This window comes from Corvus hawaiiensis, chromosome 1 (genome assembly GCF_020740725.1).
Source record: "Corvus hawaiiensis isolate bCorHaw1 chromosome 1, bCorHaw1.pri.cur, whole genome shotgun sequence".
Lineage (NCBI taxonomy): Eukaryota > Metazoa > Chordata > Aves > Passeriformes > Corvidae > Corvus > Corvus hawaiiensis.
The window spans coordinates 65,779,159-65,800,505 of record NC_063213.1 but is presented as its reverse complement, the minus strand read 5'-3'; the positions used below and the strand labels follow the sequence as shown (position 1 = coordinate 65,800,505).

Sequence of the window (21,347 nt, the reverse complement as noted above, 5' to 3'; positions counted from 1 at the left end):
TTGAAGCTACCCTGCAGCCTGCTTGACACCCTGCACCCTCACTACTGTTCCCCAGTAGTTTTCTGCTGTTATTCGCTCCCTTCTCGCTCTTGAGGGGGAAGAACCAAGGGGGAGGCAGTGTCCTGGCCATTCCTGTAGCCATGGGGGGGTGGTTGTGCTTGCTGTGCTTAACAACTCCTACCAGAGCCTGGATGGACTGCGATTAGATTAATCCTGAACATAGTTTGAATCTGAAAGGATTGCTGGGTAGCTGAGAAGCTGTTTTCCTCAATTCTTGTCACATCTTTAAAGAAATGCCATGTAAGATGAGGACTGGTCAATGGTCTATACATAATGTAATAGCAAACAAACTTTTTTGCAAACTTTTTAAAGTGGCTTAAATGCTGCTGTCTCTGTGCCCAGATGCAACTCCTTTCCCCAGGATTTCTCCAGCCTACCGGCTGAAGTGCGAGTAACTACCAGGGGCCAGGGGTGGGCGCCGGGGGACTGGGATAGAGAGAAGGGCTGTGGGAGAGGGAGCAGCCTAGGAGAGGGTGCAAAGGCGTGGGACACTTCCTCCATCACGCACCATCATGGTAGGGGTTGCTCTGGTTGCAGCTGCCTCTAGAGGGCTCATCGCCTTGTCGGAGAGACAGCAGCTTTCGTTCTCGCCTCTGAAAAATACTCCATACATTGCATTGTTTTTCAATCTCCCCTTTATTTCCACCCAGATCTTCAGTGGCTTGGCCTCAAAAGCAGAGGTGTGGTGTGTGAGGGTGTATGCCCTCATTGCCATCACCGGTGTACAGCATGCACTCCCCATCGGGGAGGCAATGGGGATCTGCTCCCTGTCCACCTCCTGCATCCCCTTGGCACCCTTCAACTCTCCGAGAGTTTAAGGCCTTAAATGCTGCACTCCACTGCACTTAAAGCCTGCCGAACATCTGCTCATACCAATACTTCTTCTACAGAGCTTAGGCACGTGTATGCTGTGATTCTTTGTTCTGCTCCTCAAGATGGGCTGACACAAAGCATAGAGTTCCAAGACCCATGCCACAACCAGGTCTTGCACCTGAACAAATTTTCTGGTCAGAAAAAGGAGAAGCCCAGACCTAATTTGTACTTATTTAATCCCCTGGTTTCTGATGGCTTCCTCAATTGAAGGACCTCTATTTCCAAACATGAGGAAGATAATAAGGACTGGCTTACTTCTCAAGGATCAGTTGCTAAGTATATACCGCATATTTTTAAAGCTGCTTTTTTTTTTTTTTTTTAATGTGGGCAGGAGCTACACCTGCATGGAAAATTGTGAATATGCCGCTTTAACACTGTTAGCACTGTTTAGTCATTCTTGTGACTTTCTTTGTGAACTATACCGCATTTGTCAGTTTTAGATTTCATCTGCAGTTGTGTTGCCCATTTTTTTAGCTTTACCTTACTGCAGGATAACTTTGCAAAGCAAGCAACTTCAAATCTGAAGCCATTTGTTTTGCCTAGATTTTATAAGCTTCAAAAATCTCTAGAGTTCATCTGCATATGGTTTAGACTAGTCAAATGGGATGAGATCATCTCGCTGTACAGAACCGCCTTACATGGAGCTTTTGCCATCTGCCACCAAAGGCAACAGAAAGGGTCTTGTTGGCAAGGTCGAAATGGGGACAGCCCATCAGTCCCCCAAAAGGCCACATGGTTTAACAGTGGTGCAAAAATCCCCAGCAAGTCTAGGCCACATATCATGGCCTAGACTTGTCATGGCCTAGCATGTCAAATGCTAAGTCTGATAGCACAAGTTTGCCAGCAAGTCCTTACAACAAACTATCTTCCCCTCCTGTGAGGAGGGATCTCCACATGCCTTTCATCCCAGTGTGTACCTCATTCCCTCAGATAATTTGTCTCCTCTCTCCAAGGAATGGAAAGAGCTTCTGACAGGGAACAGTCCCTGCAGTGAGGAATGAAGATGAGACTCTGGCTACTGAAGTTCAATCCTCTGGCATAAATCAGTGAACACTGTACACAATGACAGTATAAAAAGTATTTATTGAAGCAAGAGTGTGAATCAAATCAACAGACAAAAAAAACAAACACCGAGCATCAGAAAGGGAGCAAACATTTGACTCGGCAGTGCTGTGTGCCAAATGCCCCAGCACAAAACAGGAGACTGTCATGTTGTTGATGGTATTTTGTCATAATTATGTGCAATTTGCTTACAATGTTGTTCAGCACAGATAAAATAATTATCAGTCTTTGCTTGGCTTCTTGCTGCAGAGTGACTGTTTCAGTCCTGAAACAATCCTTTTAATCTGCACTCCTTTGTGCCTCCATGGTGAGAGGGTGAATATTTGTATGGACATAAGCAACTGTGTATTTCAGAGGCTGCCAGATTGATTTCATGCATTCTTGGAGGACTAATTCTCTGGGGACTGCTCACAATTGCTTTGGTGCCCTTGATTGATAAACTTTGTCTTGTGGCTCCATGTTTTGGAAAGCCAATTTGCATGTATACTGCCAGTGATTATTCACTCATCATTTTTATCAGGGAATCACACACAGGCCTTTTCTGAAAAGCTGTACTGGAGGTGCTACATGAACATAAAGCTGTGTGATAGTTCTGCCACACAGGTTTTTCTGGTGTCTAAGAGGTGAACAAGATCACTCTCAGCATTTGCAGCTGCTGCAGAGCTAAAAGAAGGATCCTTTCTGTAAACAGTGCTTTTTATTTGCACAGAGTTCATAGGCAGACACATTTCTTGAGGGAGTAGAGAGCAACACAGAAAAGTCCTCGTAAGCTAGAACACCTTCCTCCTTTAGGACCATTTGGGATCAGTGTCGATATTTATCAGATAATCTACACTCCTCTGGATTATTTCATCTCAGCATCTGGAGATGCCATCAAGTTGTCAGGAATTTGATATTCGCTGTGATTTCAGAACATTGTGTTGACTTTCACTACTAGAAAAGAAAGCTCTACTCAGTCATGCTAAGTTTTCTTGTAGAGACTCTACTGATTAAATAAAAATTGAGAGAACAAAGTTGTTTGAAGAAAAAGGGCCAGTTTTGGCTTCCAGAGACGCATCACTATGTTCTAGGACAACTCACTGGAACTCCCTGGAACAAAGAAGGTAGAAGGACAGCTGAAGTCCTCCTGATAAAACTCTGCATGCTTTGTTCTCCACCACATTCTGCCTGTAGGCTACAAGCAGAGATCCAGCAAGGGCATGGCTTTGTGTCTGTGATTTGGGGTCAACTGTGACCGTGCAGAGTTTTTGCACCTTTCCGGTGGTGCATGGAGAACCAGAGGTGGGCTGCACATTTCAGCTACCCTAGAAGTTGCCTTACTCTGTGATGGAAGCCAAATTCAACAGAAAAGAGGTGAGAGAGCCCTGAACTGATAAAATGTGTGCATCCAGGCTGCCAAACCTGCCTAGCCAGCAGCCCATCAGGATTCACTGAGCTCAAGGTTTCTGGAGCTAGGTGCTGCAGAATTCATTCCAGTATAGGAAACCCCCTACCAGTTTGGCTTAGGGTTACCCAAATACCCCAGTGCTTATTCACTGTCACTTCCACTTTGAATTGCTTTAAGATTCAAACACTGTGATCATATCCTGCAGCTTTCAACGGATTTGACTGGCATCAGTCTTCCCATCTGGCTCAGAATGAAATTTTTAATGAAGTCTTAGTAGAATTGGTTCATCCTGGAGAACCAGTTTATTTCATGTTAAACTGAATTATGCAGCCATGAAGATCATTCATATATGTATATTAAAATAGTCAGATGTTTCCTCTGTGTGTTTATGATTTTACAATTAATTGAGCATTCATCATTCTTTCCCTTTTAAATGACATCATGTAAATACAGTATAGCTTAAAACAATTCCAGGCAGCAATGAGACCTGCACTCTGTAATGTTCCCAGCTAGTGGCTTTGAGACTATAACCACCACTTGAGTTTTCATTGCTCTGTTTCAAGATGAAAGACCTATGGATAGCAATTTGTTTTGTTTCATACCCTTTATCATAAGAAGAATGCATGAACCTGTGTATGGACCAGTTTCTTATCAAAGGACGTGTACTGTCTTACCCCTTACTTTTCAGTCTCCTGGTTCCAAAGCTTGCAAGTGTCTACAGTATGTCCCTTCTTTTTTATTAGCCTATCAAGCCAAGAGGCAGAAGAGTGGCTCTCACAGAAACAGGCCAGTTTACAAGCCTTCAGTATAATGTGAACTGCTTTAATAAAGTACTACAGCAGTGATTTTGTTCCTTCAGCCTTCATAATTCTTTGGATCAGATTTTTAAGACAGTATTAAAGCCATCACCAAAACAGTGTTCTAGCTACTAAAGTAACTAAAAAAACCTTGTTCAAAACCCCATCCTCGCTAGTGCCTGATTAATAAGTTCAGTTTTATAGCCTAACTAGATAAAACTTATTACTGTGAATATAAACTCAGAAACCAATTTAGTCACCAAGTAGAATATAAGCCACGTTATTGGTACAGTTCATAAAATGAATAGCTTCCAGTAATACACTGAAGTCTTCTCCCTCCTCCTGGTGACTGAAATGTTAAAACAGAAACAGTGACCATTGGAAAGATTCCCTTCTGGCTCCACATTCATACAGGGTGATGGAGTTAAGCGTTCCTAGCAAGCCCAGTTCCTTGATGGAAACCCTGTGTTTGGCGCAGAGAAACCACTTGAAAAAAAGAGGTTTGGGTAATTTCGTCTCAGTAATTCAATGAGCCTAAGTTGGGACAAACATATATTTACTGATTTTTCCTAGAAATATCTCAGTGTTAAATATACTCTATTGGTACCTAGGGTGACTGTGGGTAAAATTTGCTACATACAGTTTTAGTGTGCTTATATGTACATACTATATATATAAAATGAAACATATATGCACAAGTTTATTTCTTAGATGCTCCTCTATCAGATGCTCAGCTTCCATTTCTGTAGGATAAAAATGCTAGTTAATACTATACAATAAGGAAACCATATTCACTTGGAATTCTAGACATCATCCTAAAGCTTATGGATATGATATATGCAGAATGCTAGGTAGTGTTCTGCTTACATTTCAGAGGGCAAAGCTTTAATTTTTAATGCTGCAGAAATGCTCTTTATCACTGTCTTCCATATCTTCAAGCATATCAGCATTTCATGAGTGTTGCTAAGACAGTTGCCCAAGGTGCAGCTGAACATCTGGATCACTCTCTTTTTCCATTAGGCTAAGTATCCAGGATGGCAGGATTAAATGTGCTCATCCCCAAAAATAACTGTTCTGTTTGATGCTAAAAGGGAAGTGAAAGTTTCCTAAATACTTCAAACTTTTGCTTTGCATTTGTATAACAGGGCAGAACTTCCCATTGCTTCAGCCAGGGAAGCTGATGCCCTCTCCTAAAAACTGCTTGGTGGACTGTCTCCAGAGGCCACCACTTTTCTCCCTGTCAAAACAAAGTGTGAGCACCTAGGATGCAATTACTTCCACTTTAAGGAAGAAGTGTTTTATGCAAGCCTTTGGCTTAGGACAAGATTTAGTCACTGGTAAACCCAACAGTGAGTCAATTGTCCAATAATTGATGAGTCAGAGCGTCCAGATGCTTTAAAAAAAGTAATAAATCACTTAGATAAGCAAAAAAACCCAAAAAAACCAACCAACCAAAAAAAGGCAGTAAATAGACTGAGCTCTGAGTATTCACACAAGTATACTTAGAATAACACCATCATATACAAAACTATGTGATCAAAGGTATTTCACAGCTTCACTCAAATTTTGGCCATAGCTCTGGATTTGAGAAGGTGCTGGCACCTGGCATTTCTTCTGCAAAAATAGCTTGCCAAAAATATCCTCCCACCCCATCCCTGAAAAAACAACTGTGTCCCTTGCATACATATGTTATAAAAGAGTATAAGCCAGTTACAAACCACTCTCTACCAAGTGTCAGACCTAAGACATCTCTATTTTTGTATACAAGAGCTATTACAGGCCATCTGCAAAGTATTTTTTTAGTTTCTGTAAGATTTTAAAATACTATTCAGAACAGACTTGCTAGACTGTCTCTTTTCCACTAATCTTTGTTGCAAAGAGAATCCAGCCATGTCAGAGGCAAAGCATTCTGCATACTGGGAAGCCACATCCGCATGTTCTGCATGGCCTGGCCTCCTGGTGCCAGGTGGAGTGGCTCACACACAGAAAGAGGACAAAAGCGCAGCAATGAAATCCATCAGGCCAAGGTGGCAGCCACATTTTACAGATTTTTGTCTCCATATTTGGTCTCCAGGCTTTTCAGTACATTGCCTAACAGTAATAACTGTGTGTAGAATACCCTTGGGACAGGAAAGAACGGGCTTCCTTGCACAGGGAACCTTTTCATAGCGCTTTAAAACTTCCATCCGAAATTATTGGACTCAACACATCAAAATGATTAACTAAGTCTTGTTAAATAATTTGACCCACAGATACTGACCAATGAAAAACGCCTGTTTTTCTCTCCATACTCTCACCCTGACATATCAACAGGTAATAAACTATTTTACTCCTGTTTTCACTTCAACAAATGTCCCTTAGAGCATAATTTTAGCTCTTTCAAAAGAACCACCTAGAGTAGATATCTGAAAGTAACTTTATGACTATAAGAGGTTCATTAACTCAGACTTGATTCACATCAATATTTCAAAAGGGAGTCCCTTTTCACTTTCAGATGTTCTTCCAGTCCATCAATTTTACATCACTCTCAAAGGCTGGCTCTAAGTCAACAGTTTAATTTCCCCAAGTCAAGTAGCAATACATTCACTTATGTTACTGTATGAGGGCAGTTCGCACTGGGAGGCCCTATATTTAAAAGAGTATAGCCAACAACTTGACAACAAATTGTCCCTGAATACTAAGCACAAACACACACATACAGAGAGGAAGAAAGCACTTTGCAAATAATAGGAGTGAAAGCAATAAACTATCACAGCATTCATGCCCATTTAAAAGGACAGATGGAGCTGTTTGGGCCTATCAGGTCAATAATCCACAAACTAAGAAGGATTTATGTGATAGACTGTAATGGCATAAATCCACTTTTAAGAAGGAAGGTCACAATAACTTCGAACAATGCTCAGTATATTCGGGGGCCTGGTGTGGTAAATAAGAATTAACACAGTTCTTTAAAAATCAAATGAACAGGTGAAATAATGGGTTTTTAAATGCTCTGTTCCACTGATCTTCAAACTACCTAAATTTTAATACCAGATGTCACAACAGTGAGTCAGAGGCAGGCTGGCAGAGCAGCCTTTCCCCAGGGAGCAGTGCAGGGCCCAACCTCCCTTCTCTTCCCGACTTGAGAAACCAAATGTGCAACCTTGGGATATAATGGGAAGACATTTGTTGCACATGTTGTTTTGTCTTTCTCCCTTAGTTGACCTCTTGGCAATCCCTGACCTCTCAAAGGCTTTCACCTGCCATGAGACCTTAAGGAGGCTTAAAGGAGGCTACCCAGGTGCTAACTCCTGACAGAAAGGGGTAATGGTTTCCACCTGGTCAGAGTGGGTTGCCCTTACCTAGTTTGTTACAGGAGCAGGGTGGGTAGGGTTTCTGAAGCTTTTGCTTCTTCTGTCTGCTCTTCAGTTTGGCAGCTTGGTCTTGGGTTAGACAAATGTGTGACTGAGATTTCGTGTGTTCCTTTCTGACCAAGAAGGAGCAGAATTTCTTGGGTGCCCTATGAATCTGATTTAATGAGGTAGGTGTTTATGTTATTGCTGTATCTGAGTGTGAGACTACACACTGTAGCAAATATGAGTTAAAGCTCTCTTCTACTTTGCTGGGTAGTTGTCTGTTTCTGTAGTCTCTTCTAAAGAGCATTTCCTATTTACAGATTCTTGGCTGTGGCCTCCTTAGATTTTCCTACCCCATTTCTTAAATTTCATCTATTCTTCAAATTATTTTTTTCTCTTCTAACTACGTAACATATTTTAAAACTTCTATACTGCTTCCATGTCGGCAGTAGTTTCCTTTCTTTCTCTGGCCATGCAATAGTTGTTATGACTGCATCTGTCAATATTGTTACAAGGCATTAGCTGTAGAAGGCATGCCCTTGCAAGTTAACAAGTGAGGTATATTTAATGGTGTTTAAAAGCTAGGGTAGATATGAGGAATACAACCAGCACCTCTTACAGAGAGGTGTTTCCCCTCATGCAGAGCAGTGGGCATGTTTTCCAGCATTCTGGTTGAACCAGCTCATTTCAACTTTCAACCCCAGAGAGCAAAGCTCAAAGTACTCTTTTTCCTCTTGTTGCTGAGTAAAATTAATTGAGTGATATCTGAGGCACACAGATACTTGGGATCCCATTGTGTGTCCCATTGAAATTGATAAACAACTGAAGAAAAAACAGAAAAGCCCTAGGGAACGCTGTGAGCTGCTCACCACACGTTCATATTGCTCCATCTTGAGTTCTGCCTGCAGCCCTGGAAAGCACATGGTTAAACACAATGAGCTACAGTTTTCTCTTTCTTTCAAGAAGTTCAAAAGACTTACACCCACCAGCAGCAGAAATTTGTGGGAGCTGAACAAAGGAAGAGTGCTAGGAGTTAACTGCTTGGGGTTGGTTCTGCATGCTTGTTCCCCTGATCTGTGAAATGTTTGTGTATGTATAACATATAAGCAGCTTGAAACGTGGAGGGGGTTTTTAATTGAAATGTGTTCTTTTTTTAATATATGTATATACAAATGGAGCCTAGTCTGTTCTGAAATGTGTTTGAACTACAGAAAAATGAAGTACTGGACTTCAGTGTGAATTTGGTTGTTTATTCTATTTGTATACAGTAAGGCTGGAGGGAGAAGGGGAAATAATGGTAATTTAATTGGTCAGATGCTTTCTGTAAGGACAATACCCCATTTTTATATGTTTGTTCTATGGTTTTTATTCAGTCCTTGTTTCTGTGTCTTTAGATCAAAAATAATACCTCTTTAGGAAGATGGGAGGGGAAAAACCTATCAGGTGTCCAAGAGAACTCAAGTTATTTCCAAACAGAAGTTTTGTAGATGTTGCTTTATTTTCTCTCTCTGCTGAACAAAAGGTCGGGAGCAGCATCTTTGAATGTATGAAGCTTCTCCTCAATTTCTAACATGCTGTCATTCTTTTTCCCACTAAACAATGAAGAAAAGTCCTATGTAGAAAAGCTGGAGAGAAGAAAGGGTCGGGGAGGTTTAGCAGTTCAGCATACCTGGCATTCATAGTTATTCAGTGGAGAATCTGAATAGGTATTTAACTCAGCCTCAGAATTAAGGGCACATTTAAATAATCTTTTAATTGGGTCCAGGATTACAGCTGAATGTGAAGAAGGTTTTCTGACAGACACAGGAAGAGAAAGAAGTAATTTTGATTTGAGATTATGAATATTTAAACAGAAAGTCATAGAATTAAGGACTAAAAACAACCACTTGTGGTGAAGAGTTGTCTTCATTGGTCTGAAACAAAGTGATATTTTCAATTTGAGTTTTCTGAATAATTTTTAAATACACTTTGATAGTAATTTTAAATGGATAAGTTGTTTTGAGCTTAAAAAGCAAAATAACCTCACTATCAAAAATGTCCAAGTACAATGTTTTTACCTTCTTTGCATGTCATGAAAGCCTGAGCCCAATGACAGCTACATTTAAGAATAAACATTTGGGTAAAATTGACCCTAATTCCAAAAAAAAAAAATTCTGTATAGAATCTTTCTCATTTCAAATAAAAATTTTGTCCAGCTATGATCTGGATGTTGCAGGAAACATTAATAACACTTTACCTCTATAACCTATTGCCCTGCACAATCCTTCAAATGTCAGGGTATATGGTGGCTTAGGAAGGTTATTCTGGCAAATGGATAACTGGAAGTGAGCAGAGCAGCAAGAGGCAGTGTGTCAGTGTCAGCAGTGAGGCATCAGTCCGTGATGGTGGAACAGGGGAATGTTTGAATGGAGCTATTTGTCATGTACTAATGCAGTGATGAACACAGTAGTCTTGATAAGGCTGAAGGTCAAATTTCTGGTATGTACAAGGGACACATGTTCACTGACTGTGGGAGATTGAACATTGCTATACGGGCAAAAGGGTTTTGTGATGAGGTAAGTTAGAAGAAGCAATGGCAGAAATATCAAAAGTTCTCAGGGGAACTACTGACCCCATTGAACTGGCTGGGAACTTTGCCATATGAAGTACTCCACTGCGTTTCTCCGTTACGGGACCCAGGGTACTTCTGGGTTTGCGTGTCGAAGTGTGCCTCACAGTTGCAAACTGAATAGGAACTTACCTGGGCATGTATTCTGTTTTCTTCTTTGCCTGTCTTCACTTGCCTGCCCCGAGCACAGGCTGTTTCACACAGAAGCTCAGCTATGAGGGATGTCAAACCTCATCATATCCTAACAGGTCCCTGTCTGGGTCTCAAAGAGATAAAAATGTTCTGATATACTATAGTAGAATGTTTTCTCCCCAGTGGTTAGGAGTCCCTCCTTCCTGCCCCTGTGCAGGATTCCCCACATGGTCTTGCCCTATAAGCAAGTCTTCTACAATACCAGATCAACAGTGAGGAAATGAACTCCTGTTGATTATCTCACATTTATGAATGCATTCAAAGTTTCCATATGTGAGGGGCAGATTACTTTAATCATGAAACTTTAAGCTGCTATTTATAACTAGAGCTAGCTACATCTAGAGCCTCTGAACTCAGTCCCTTCATGCAAAGGTTTGGGTATTTACTTGCTGTAGAATACTAGGATTTCCATACCCTCCGAGCCAAGGGCTGTGATACTTTTTAGTCCCTGAGACTGCAGGCACCTACAGATTTATCCTGAACATGCAGATGTCCTAAAACAGTAGAGAGGAAAACAAGTAGGGAAAATTGACTTTAGGTGTTTTGCCTTGCCAGAAAGTTTTTTTTTTCCCCAAGGTGTCATGGGGGTAGGGTGCTATAAGTTCCCTTCAACAGTTGACCCTCTATGACAATCCACTTGACTTCGCAGCATATTGCTCATGCGTCCTTTCCGTAGTCACTGGAGTTGTTTTCATCTCAGCATTCAAACTGACCAAAGATATTCCAGCAGCTTGCCTGGAGCCTAGAAATAGGCTCTCCGCAGCTGACAATTCAAACTGACCCAAGGGTGTTTATCAGTGGGTAGTTTGTATTTATCAAGTATTTCAAGCTTTGTCTGTGCCTTCTAATTAAATCAAGCCAACATAATCATACAATCAACATCATAAAAATCAGGTCAACGTACACTATTCATAAATTACCACAAAGCATCTGTCGCATGCTTAATCTGCTTTTTAAAGTGGGGGGCTGCCTTTGCTTAAGCCCATGTCTTAAGCTACTGCTTTAGCCCCCTGTTGTTTGACACTGTATGATGGGAAGGCAAGATTACTTATGCTTGTATGTACAAGATGCAGCGTAGAAGCAGCTGACTCATTATCAAGCAGGATCTCTAAACAAGTTGTTTTAATGTTGGAACTGAAGAACTAGGATCTACAGTAGCAGCCTTTCATATTTTTAAAGACAGAGAAGAGGTAGGGGTTAAGGAATCACTCACTCTTTGGTCTGCAATGGTCATGCAGCATTTTAGGACATGGAATTCTGTGCGTTATTGGACTCAGTACATGTCCATCTCTCAAAGTAAACGGTAGAATTTCCCTCTTTACTCTGTCTGCTGCAGCCATGGTAAAGACAAAACACTGGGAAAAACTGTGCTTTATGTTGCATGCACTGTTAAGAGGGAGGAAGACATAGCAAAAACCATGTGTCTGTCAACCTTTTGCCTGTGTACTTGTATGAGCTACCAAAACCTTGGAGGTAGACAGCTGTAGAATATAGAACACCAGTTCTTTCTCCTCCAATGTCATGTGAGGATATAGAATTGTAAATAAAACTTTCACTCCAGCCTCAAACTCACCTGCTAATGTGTGGCTCTTGGAAAAGTTGCAGGAAGGGGGTAATAACTGAGAAGGTCGTTGTTGCAAAGAATACTTTTGGCAATGCCTCTTGTTCTAAGCAGTTTAGCTCAGGCCGATCAGACACTAGAGAGTACTGCATTTCATCAGCTGTACTGGTTGGGCCGTCATCACAAACATCTGAACCAGCACCATTAATAAGTAGCTAAGAAGGCATCATCTGGACCACATCAATTTGTCTTTTGCATACCTCCATGAGTATAAATGGAGAGTTGATTTTAATGAAGGGGGTCGTTTTAGGATTCTTCTTTGGTGTCCTGAGTAGTGTCTAACAATAGTGGGCCTGTCCGTTCTGGTGAATGGCACAATCACTTTAAATTCATATCACCTTCATTGTCCAGGCCTGATTTCCCTGAAGACATACACCACTGCTCTACAATGAAAGAGGATCAAGCAAAATGTTACCAGAATTAGGAATTGCTATGTTCACAGTAATGCTTCTTGTACTCAAATAATATTCTGCTTTAACAGTGGAAAAAGCAGGCAGCCAGCTTCTGTAAGGGCTGTGACAATGGACCTGTCAGTCACCTCAACATTTTTATTCTGATAAAATGGGTTTGTTCAAATCTTCTAGGGACTTCTTTCACTGCAGTTGCATATATTTGCATAGTGATTCTCAGATAAGTGCATGCCAATAGCCACTTCTGTGAACAGATGTTGACAGAAGTATCAACAGAAGTATCAGAGGTACGTGAACAACGATGTCTTTTTGCATGCACAGAGAAATGCATAATCTAGTAGTATGCTGGAAATTTGTTAGTTCTGCCTTCTAACATGTCTGTCAAGTCACTGCATGCTAATCAGCCTTTGCATAAGTATTGATCCTTTTCAGTAATATCAAGCAAAAATTTAGAATAAGAAAGGGAGAACCAGGAGGGATGTGCTACAGTAATACTGGTAATAGAGACAATGTATGCATATTTTATGACACCTTATTAAAGAAAAGCAACATTCAATTTAAAATGCTGTATTTGCCAAACGGTGTAGAGATTGAATATGTTCTTGGTTGTTACCATAACAATAATGTAGCAAATATTGAAATAATTACCTAAAACTTCAGTTGGTATAGGCTGTTTTAATAAGTGTCAACAAATCCACTTGGCTATCTAAATCTCCCCTGCATGTTGGTGTTATCAAGATGAAGCCTATGAAACAGGGACATTAAAGAGAGAGCTGTCACAGGCCAGGATAATAGAATAGAAAAGAGAACAAGTTTTAAATGAAGTCTCAGCATACTTCATGCAGCAAAAATACTTACCTAAAAACTAGTGATAACCTACTTTGCTGATGATAGAAGCAAAGAAGGCTTTTATGCCTTTCCAGATATTAATATATTTTTCAGGCCAAAATGAAATTATGCAGCATGTAGCCCAAACTCAGAATCAGGGAAGTGAAATGCATTTAATTCTCTCTTTCTGTTCATCCTCTGTTACTCTGAAGCAAGTAAAGAGTATTATTCCAGCAATAGCTCAGTTTCTATAACTAAATACAAAAATCTGAGATGCACTTATACCATGAAATTTTTTTCAGGTTTCTATTGTGACTAATATGAAATCTATCCACATTTATTTTTATTTCTCATTACTGTTTTCTTTAAGGTCATCCATATCTAGCATTCTCTGAACTTTTTTGTTTCATCAGCATATGAGATACTGGAAATTTTTTTCTCCTCTTTTAATACTTTTGCTTTTGATTTGTGAAAAAAAAAAAAACAAAACAAAACAATTTTTCCATTCCTAGAAAGAGTTTAGTAATACTTTCTTCTTCTTTTTAACATGGCAAATCATTTGAAGCAGACCCTTGTTCATCTGGAACTCTTTAATTGCTGACAGGAAGCAGAAGACTTGATGAGAGCATGCTAAAAAGGAAGCAGAAGGGCAAAAAGAAGAGGCAGGGAAAATCAGATATTCTGTTCTTGAAGATTTGTACTTTAAAGAGTCAGATCCAGAAATCCTGTCCTGAAGGTTAATTTAACTACTCCAAACACATATTGAGAGTTGCCAACAGAGGCAACCTTTTGCTAATGGCTGTAAGGTATACTCTTTCAATGCTAAAATGAGTTTCCATATAACACTCTGAATACTTGTCTGAATTTTTGTCCCAATTTGTCAGTCTTGGTATTTTGGGGGTGAGAAGGAAGGAGGCATACACAGTCACACAAAATATAAAAAATATATAAAATCCCAGGCTGCTTTTTTTCCCCCCCGTTAAAAATGATAGGACCCATTTACAAACATGCGTGCTGTAGATGAGCAACGAATTTCCCTATATGTCAGAGCTAAAGAAGAAAAGTAGAGTGAATGCTACTTCACTAGAGTGGGTCTGCCCCTACTTCAGTATGGATCTGCCTAATAATTAGATATTTGTGAGAGCCTGTATCTGAAATGGCCTGTGACTTCCCTTGCAGCTCTCTACATGGAGATCTCTTGCATCTCCTACTTGCAGACAGAGAGTGCTAAAGGTTTTCTCTTGGGTTCTTTATTATGGGCATTTTTTCTGATACAGGTACATACTGTTGTCCCCAAATCTTACTGGAAGCCACGCTTCATGTAAAGTTAATCAACCTAATTGTTTCACATCATTCCTTCCCATTTGAGAAAATTTCACCAGGAGTAATTTCTATCACTCTTTTTGCAAGAATTTCTTACAAGCTGAAATTTTCATCTTAGTGACTTTGACTTCTTTCAGAGATGCAAGATTCCCTGCCGTAGAAATGTCACTACTAACATCAGATTCCAGTCCGTGTTCTTCTTTCTAAGTATTTGGGGTTTCAATCCTCTTTCTGTATCTGAAAACAATAAAATTGAAATTGGTCATACAGATTTTGAAAAATTTTCCTTTAACATGATTGTTCATATTAGTTATCTTGCCATCATTTATTGCAACATCCAAGTAAATCTTGAATACCTCGATTTTCTTTAGTTCTCACTGTGGATTGCCTCTTCATTAAGATGCTGACCGGCTTTGATAGCATGTATGAGTTTGTAGTTGGCATAGTTTCAAAAAAAAGGAAATATTTGAGCTCTTGTAATTAAATAGGTGTTAACTCATTAATTGCTGAGAATATTATACTGTGAACTGGCTCGTTTGTGAGATGCTCAGTGATAACTATGGCATAGGCTTAAAGCAGAATCCCAAAACTTAACTTAGTGACCATCTCTGCTGCTGCCATTAGATTACTCAACCACAGAGATTCTGTTCTATAATACAGTGCTTGTTCTACCAGGTTTTATAGGACTATCTATCATACTCATCACAAGTGCAGTAATGGATAGATGTACTAGGTTGTTTAGTAAAATCATAGGAAAAGATTCAGACTGATGATGTAAGCTTTTAGTTCTTGAAATTTATAGAGTTGCAACACCTTCCTTTGCCAGGTCTTTTGTAAATATTCTGTATTTTAGTATATTCAAAGTGCAGCAGTCTGCATCCTTACAGGCATTCAGTTAGCTTTACTTTCTGGGTTTTATTTACATGTTCTGAATATCAATTCAGTTTGTTCAGTCGCTTCTCTTTATAGAAAGAAATTCTCTGTATTTTCTTTATATGCCAGTCTTTATAGCAGAGATTTGGTAAATACAGTTGTATCTAGAGGGCTATTTATCTGACCCAACCACATATTAGATGAAGCAAGTTGCATTAAGAGATGGCAAAATAAGTGCCCAAGTCTCTATAATATAAGATACAGCTAGGAGGAGAACACAACAAACTACAGAGGAAAAGCTGCATGAAGGAGACCTTGAGCCTTCTACCCTAAACATAGCCTGACTTTATCAAGGATTTAGGGGAATCACAAGGACAGTAACTTACCTGTAGGTTTCTTATCCCTGTTGTTTCTGGTTACCTTCTTTAGTAATTATGTTCTGATAAGCAGAGGACAAACTGTCAAGAATAGAGCTAAAGTCATCTTAAGACTTGTTGAAGATGCTAAAATATGAAATGGTTACTTTGGAGTACAGTGAATCTGAGCTGGCTGATGTCAAGAAGTGATGTTTAGTAGATTCTACTAAAACTACGTATGTGCATAGCTATTCAGTATTTTTAACTGATTAAAAAGCAGGGTTTTCAGAAGTCTGGTCTCTGGAACTATTTCTCTGATGAACCAATTCTGCTTTTAATAAAAACAAAGTCACTTTTTGGCAGGGTTCTCTATAACCAACTGACAAGTCTATTTAAGTCTGCTTCCCAAAGTTTTATTTTTGTATCCTATTTGTCACCAGCTAATGAGCAGTGCAAAGTATCAGTTGCTGAAGCACGTGGTTTGAGCAGCACTGGACTCACTGGGCACTGATTATTAAAATAGAAGTTAGTTGGTAAAGCTCCAAGAATGAACCTGAAACTTGGGTTTGAGTGTTGTTAGGACTGCTCCCACATGTTAGCCTATGAATCGAATGAGACATCATTACTGTCTCTTCAACTATGTTTTAAAAAAGAAAATCCCTGTGTCTTTACCAGCTGCTGTGCTTAGTGACAGTGAGAAAATTACAAGCTGATTAAAATTCTAGTCTTTTATGCTCTGTTTATTGGGGATTTTTAACCAAGCATCTAAAAGCTCCCTGTACGTTTTTAGGACTCTATGCACACAAGAAAGAAGTGATCCTGACGCAGAGTCGACAATTGAATGTAAGAGGCAAGAGATAAAATGAAAAAGCAGGAAGCACTAACAGCCTCACAGAGGGCTTTTTTTTTTTGGTTTGTTAAGATTAGTGGTAAGGTAGACGTGTCTGTTTGTTTAAGAAAGCAAAAGAAAGTTTTGTAAGGATGGATGAAAAACAGGACAATGAAGTACCTGAAGGTGCAGATTGGTGAAAGTGGAAAACTTCATCTGACAATCTTGTAGTGCAATAATGGAAGAAGGGGTATGTTTGAAGGAAATAAACTAGTCAAGCATCTACTTTTCTAAGTACCATCCTAAATTCATCCTTGTTCTGCACAGCAGTGAAAGTAGGTATGACTGAAGTGAGTGCTGCAATGAATAAGAGTTCTGCTGAAGTTTGTAAAGGTCTCATCAAGTTGTCCTCCACCCTATGCATCTTCCTGCCCAAGCCTGGGACTATTAAAGAATCCCCTGTAACTAAAAGTAGCAGCATTTTGCCTGTTACAATGCAAGTAGTGCTTTAGACTAGGTAAATACTTCCTAGTTCTTTACGTGATATTTAAGACTGCAATTCCCATTTCACACTTTATAATTTAGGTATTAATCTTTGACTCATCCCTGACATTCTCCTTTACACCTACAAGTACTTTGGTGTACAGTATGTTTTGGAATTTAACAAAATTAGATATACTGCACTTTGCCAGAGAATGACTAGAGACAGAGTACTTTTTTCCTAAGCTAGCCAAGTTAAAAAAACCCCACTTCTGCAGCCTTAGCAAGACCATGTGTGTCAGGGCAGCAGTTTTGCTATAACACAGAGGGTCTACATCCACTAGAGATGAATAAACTGTGCAGATAGGTTACAAATGTTTCTCCTATCACTAATTTTTTTTAATACCTTTCTTGTGTGTACACCTCTGTGTATGTATGTATCTTTTCCCTCTAGAAGTTCTATGTTACAAGTATTTCAGATAGGAACAGTTCTGCTTTATCAATTTCATGGATGAGCTCTCTGTATTTCAGGATCTCTCACAGTATTTTCTAGCCTTATTTAGTGACCTATAAGACACAGATCAGACAGAGAATGGTCTCATTTCGTTTTTCTTTTCCAAGTTGATTGTGTATGTACTAGTGGAAATCCATGAAATTTAAATGCCGTGCAACATCAACAGCATCTGGCTTGGGAGCCAGAGGCTGATGTTGGCTTCCTCCTAATGTGCCATTGCACTTACGTCATAGCTGCTAACCCCTCCTGTAAAACAGAGGTGGATGTGTGGCAGAGATCAAGACTTCAAGCACATTGTCCTACCTGTAATTTGGATTCCATTCTGTGTGCTGGAGCCAGAACACCTATGTCCTGGAGGAAACAGTTCTCTGTGCTGTTTATGCTGCTGGCCTTTAGCTTGATGGTTTTTGTTTGCTTCTTTCTTCCCTTACCATCATCACCAGTTAGTGTCCTGAATCTCATGTGGTTGGGCTTTTGTGCACGAAGGAACAATAGAAACTGTAAAATCACAGAAAGGATGAAATGTAAAAGCATTAATCTCAGAAGAGCACGGACAATGAAGAAAGTCTTGAGAAAAGGGTGAAAGATGCTGTGGATATACCTTACTGAAATGTATGGAACACTTAGGTATTGTGCCAATGAGTTGAAACAATGGCAAGACATAGAAAGACCGTCCCACTAATGGTAATGGTCTGTCCTTTGCTCATGCTCTCTGTTATTCCCCTGTTTGCTTCCATGGAGAAAGGAAGCTTTTCTTCTATCAGATTTTGCTACTGATCTCAATGAGAAAATATTTAGATGGTAAATTCTTTCAGGCAGGGATTATTTCTTCATTGCCTGCCACAGTGGGACTTTTGAGTTATGACTGCAGACAGTAGGGACTCAGGCAGTGAGGAGGAATAATAATGGAATAGCGCAAATTGTAAATGATTTATTTCCTGAAGGTTGTTTAAAGCAGATGTACACAATGCTTAGTGGAATCTCTCAGCAAAATCCAGATCTGCAATGAATAGAGCAGAATGAAATGCAGCTGGGATGGAGCTGTCCCTTCTAACCATAGCAGATGGAATGCATCAGTTAATTACATCTTGGATATATGATCTTCTCAATCCCAGGTCATGCGTGGGCTCCTTCTCCCAGCCAGCTCTAGGTTTAGACAGGACAGAGTTTCACAGCAAAGCAGACTGCTGGGGAGGAAGGGAGCCTGTAAAACAACAGTGGCTACAGAACTCTTTGCCATAGCTATTTCATTGTTTTCTTTGCCAAGTAGCTGCTGCCAGGGAGTTTCAGTTCCTTCCAGAAGCAGCAGTTGCTGCCCCAGCCCCTCTAATTCCCCCAGAAGCAGCGGAGACACAAGTTCAGCTTCTGTAGCAGAAGAAAACCCAGTGCCCATGGGGCTTTTGGCTGCCACTTTTGGGAGCAGCAGCATTTTATGTTGCCTTGCAAGGGGGCAACTCAAGCCACTGTCTATTTCACTAGGCAAGTTTTAGCTTTTAACAGGCTCAGAGTATTTATTAGCCACTCCAATCTGAACAGACATTTCTCTGGTTACTCTTGAATAAATAATCTTTTCCTGAGGGGGAAGGACGGATCTTTCCACTGTGATTGCCTGTCCTCTTTCAGTACTATCATATTCCTTTGGAGTCTACTGCTGAATCTTGGACTTACCATTGCTTCCACCATTCACCAGCTTAATTTGGTGAACGTGACTTAAAGGGACACACCGCTAAGTGGTGGTGACAGACACCCTCAGAGAGAGAAGATGACAAGAAGTCTGTGACTAGATGATGGGAATTTATTCATTACAGAAACACATATGAGTTGTAAGAGTAAAAACATGAAAATGGAAGTAATGAAAAGTAATGAAAATGGAAGGACACCTTATTGGAATAATAACTGCAATAGTCCTGTCGTGCACCTGGGGAGGAATAACCCCATGCATCAGTACAGGTTAAGGACTGATCTACTGGAAAGCAGCTCTGCAGAGAAGGAGCTGGGGGTCCTGGTGGACAACAAGCTGTCCATGAGCCAGCACTGTGTCCTTGTGGCCAAGAAGACCAGTGGTATCCTGGGGTACGTTAGGAAGACCATTGCCAGCAGGTTAACAGAGGTGATCCTCCCACCCTACTCAGCCTTAATGAGGCCATATCTGGAGTACTGTGTCCAGTTCCGGGCTCCTCAGGACAAGAAAGACATGGAACTCTTGGAGTGAAGCCAGTGGAGGGCTATGAAGATGATTAGAGGACTGGAGCATCTCTTCTATGAAGAAATGCTGAAAGCTGGGCCCTGTTTATCTGGGAGAAGAGATGACTTCTAATGGAAACATGGGAAGTTTCACTTGAATATGAGGAAAAAACTCTTTACTTTGAAGGTGACAGACCACTGGAACAGACTGCCCAGAGAGGTTGTTGAATCTCCTTCTCTGGAGATATTCAAAACCTGCCTGAACACGATCCTGTGCAACCTGCTCTAGGCAAACCTGCTTTAGCCGGGAGTTTGAACCAGATTGTGTGACACAATATGCTTTTTTTTTTTATCAATAATGACAATATCTGGCTTTGTCACAATTCTCCAGATGATTGGGAAATCCAGTGTATTACTACTTAGTGAAAAATCTTTGCAGAAGACTGACAGGGCTTAAAGAGCAGAGTGCTTGAGGGGCTAGACAAATAGTTATTTTAAGTATCTCAAATGTATTTCTTCATTATGAAGAAAATGATCAAGCATGTTCTTCAAAGGTTCTCACATTTCAGAGTCTCATGGCGGCTTTCTAGTCACCTACAGATGAGTATAATTCTCCCTTTGGTGAAGTGACTGAATACATTATTTCTATGTGACACATTCTAGTTACACCATCTTCCTCAATTATTCATGAGGAAAAAAGGAGGAAAAATTATAATTTGCAGCAGAACAATTGGGAGACTTTAAGAAAAGAAATTCTAATCCAAAGGGTCTTGTATACTAGGAAGATCTACCAGGGAGGTTGTGCTATCTTTCAAGAGAAGATTTAAACTGTAGGTCAGAGAAACACCACTGGAGAATGAGCTTGGTAAAGTTATTGCTGCTGTGGTGCACAGGGATTAGAGAATTTCTCAAGTCTCCTTCTGCCTTGAATTTCTGTGAACCTGGGCTTTTTTTGTTGTTTGCTGCGCGTTTATTGATCTATCCCACTATGCTCTTTTCCATTTAAACTGCAACTCTGCATTAAGTACTGCCTTCAAACACCTTTTCCTTCTTCAGTAACCTTTTTCTAGAAGGGCATACTACATCTCTCTTTTATTAAGCATACACTATTTGTATGTTCCAGTCCTCACTTCCTCAGGCTTTTGGAGCTGTTTCCAGCAAATTGTGTTTTCTCATAGGCTCCAGGCACTGGGAGAAAAATTACAGCCTAGAAGTGAAATTTCACATACCTAAAAAAATGTTAATATCTCCCAATATGCCGTATTCACATGGGATTTGCAGAAGATGGACGTAAAACCCAGACTGATTTCAGTAGTGCCAGCATTTGGCTAGAGGAGCCTGTCACACAGAGAGATGTTATATGCTATAGATACTGTTCAACTAGTCCCTTTCATTAGAGATGCTCTAATTCGATCGTGCACCATATCCTATTTTCATGTTAAACCATGTACAGAGCATTTTTACAAGCACGTGTAGTTTTAGGACAAGGGGGAATGGCTTTAAATCAAAAGCGGGTTGGTTTAGACATGATAATCAGAAGAAATACTATGCTTGTAGGGTGGTAAAGCACTGGAACAGGTTGCCCAGAGAAACTGTGTATGCTCCATCCCTGGAA

At 40.2% G+C, this 21,347-nt stretch overlaps 1 long non-coding RNA gene across 7 annotated transcripts in view; it reads right to left on the bottom strand.

Moving 5' to 3' along the window:
- Positions 1-1,996: 1,996 nt before the first annotated feature.
- The window catches only part of LOC125328391, a 45,366-nt gene continuing 26,015 nt past the window's right edge, over positions 1,997-21,347 (bottom strand). For 5 of the 7 annotated variants that reach the window (XR_007204693.1, XR_007204692.1, XR_007204701.1 and 2 more), the window contains 2 exons: positions 17,852-18,046; positions 1,997-14,733 (listed from right to left, as the gene is read on the bottom strand). This is a non-coding gene — a long non-coding RNA (uncharacterized LOC125328391). Of the gene's footprint in view, positions 14,734-17,851; positions 18,047-18,633; positions 18,753-21,347 lie in introns of all 7 variants that reach the window. The other 2 variants (XR_007204699.1, XR_007204700.1) reach the window with 2 other exon arrangements.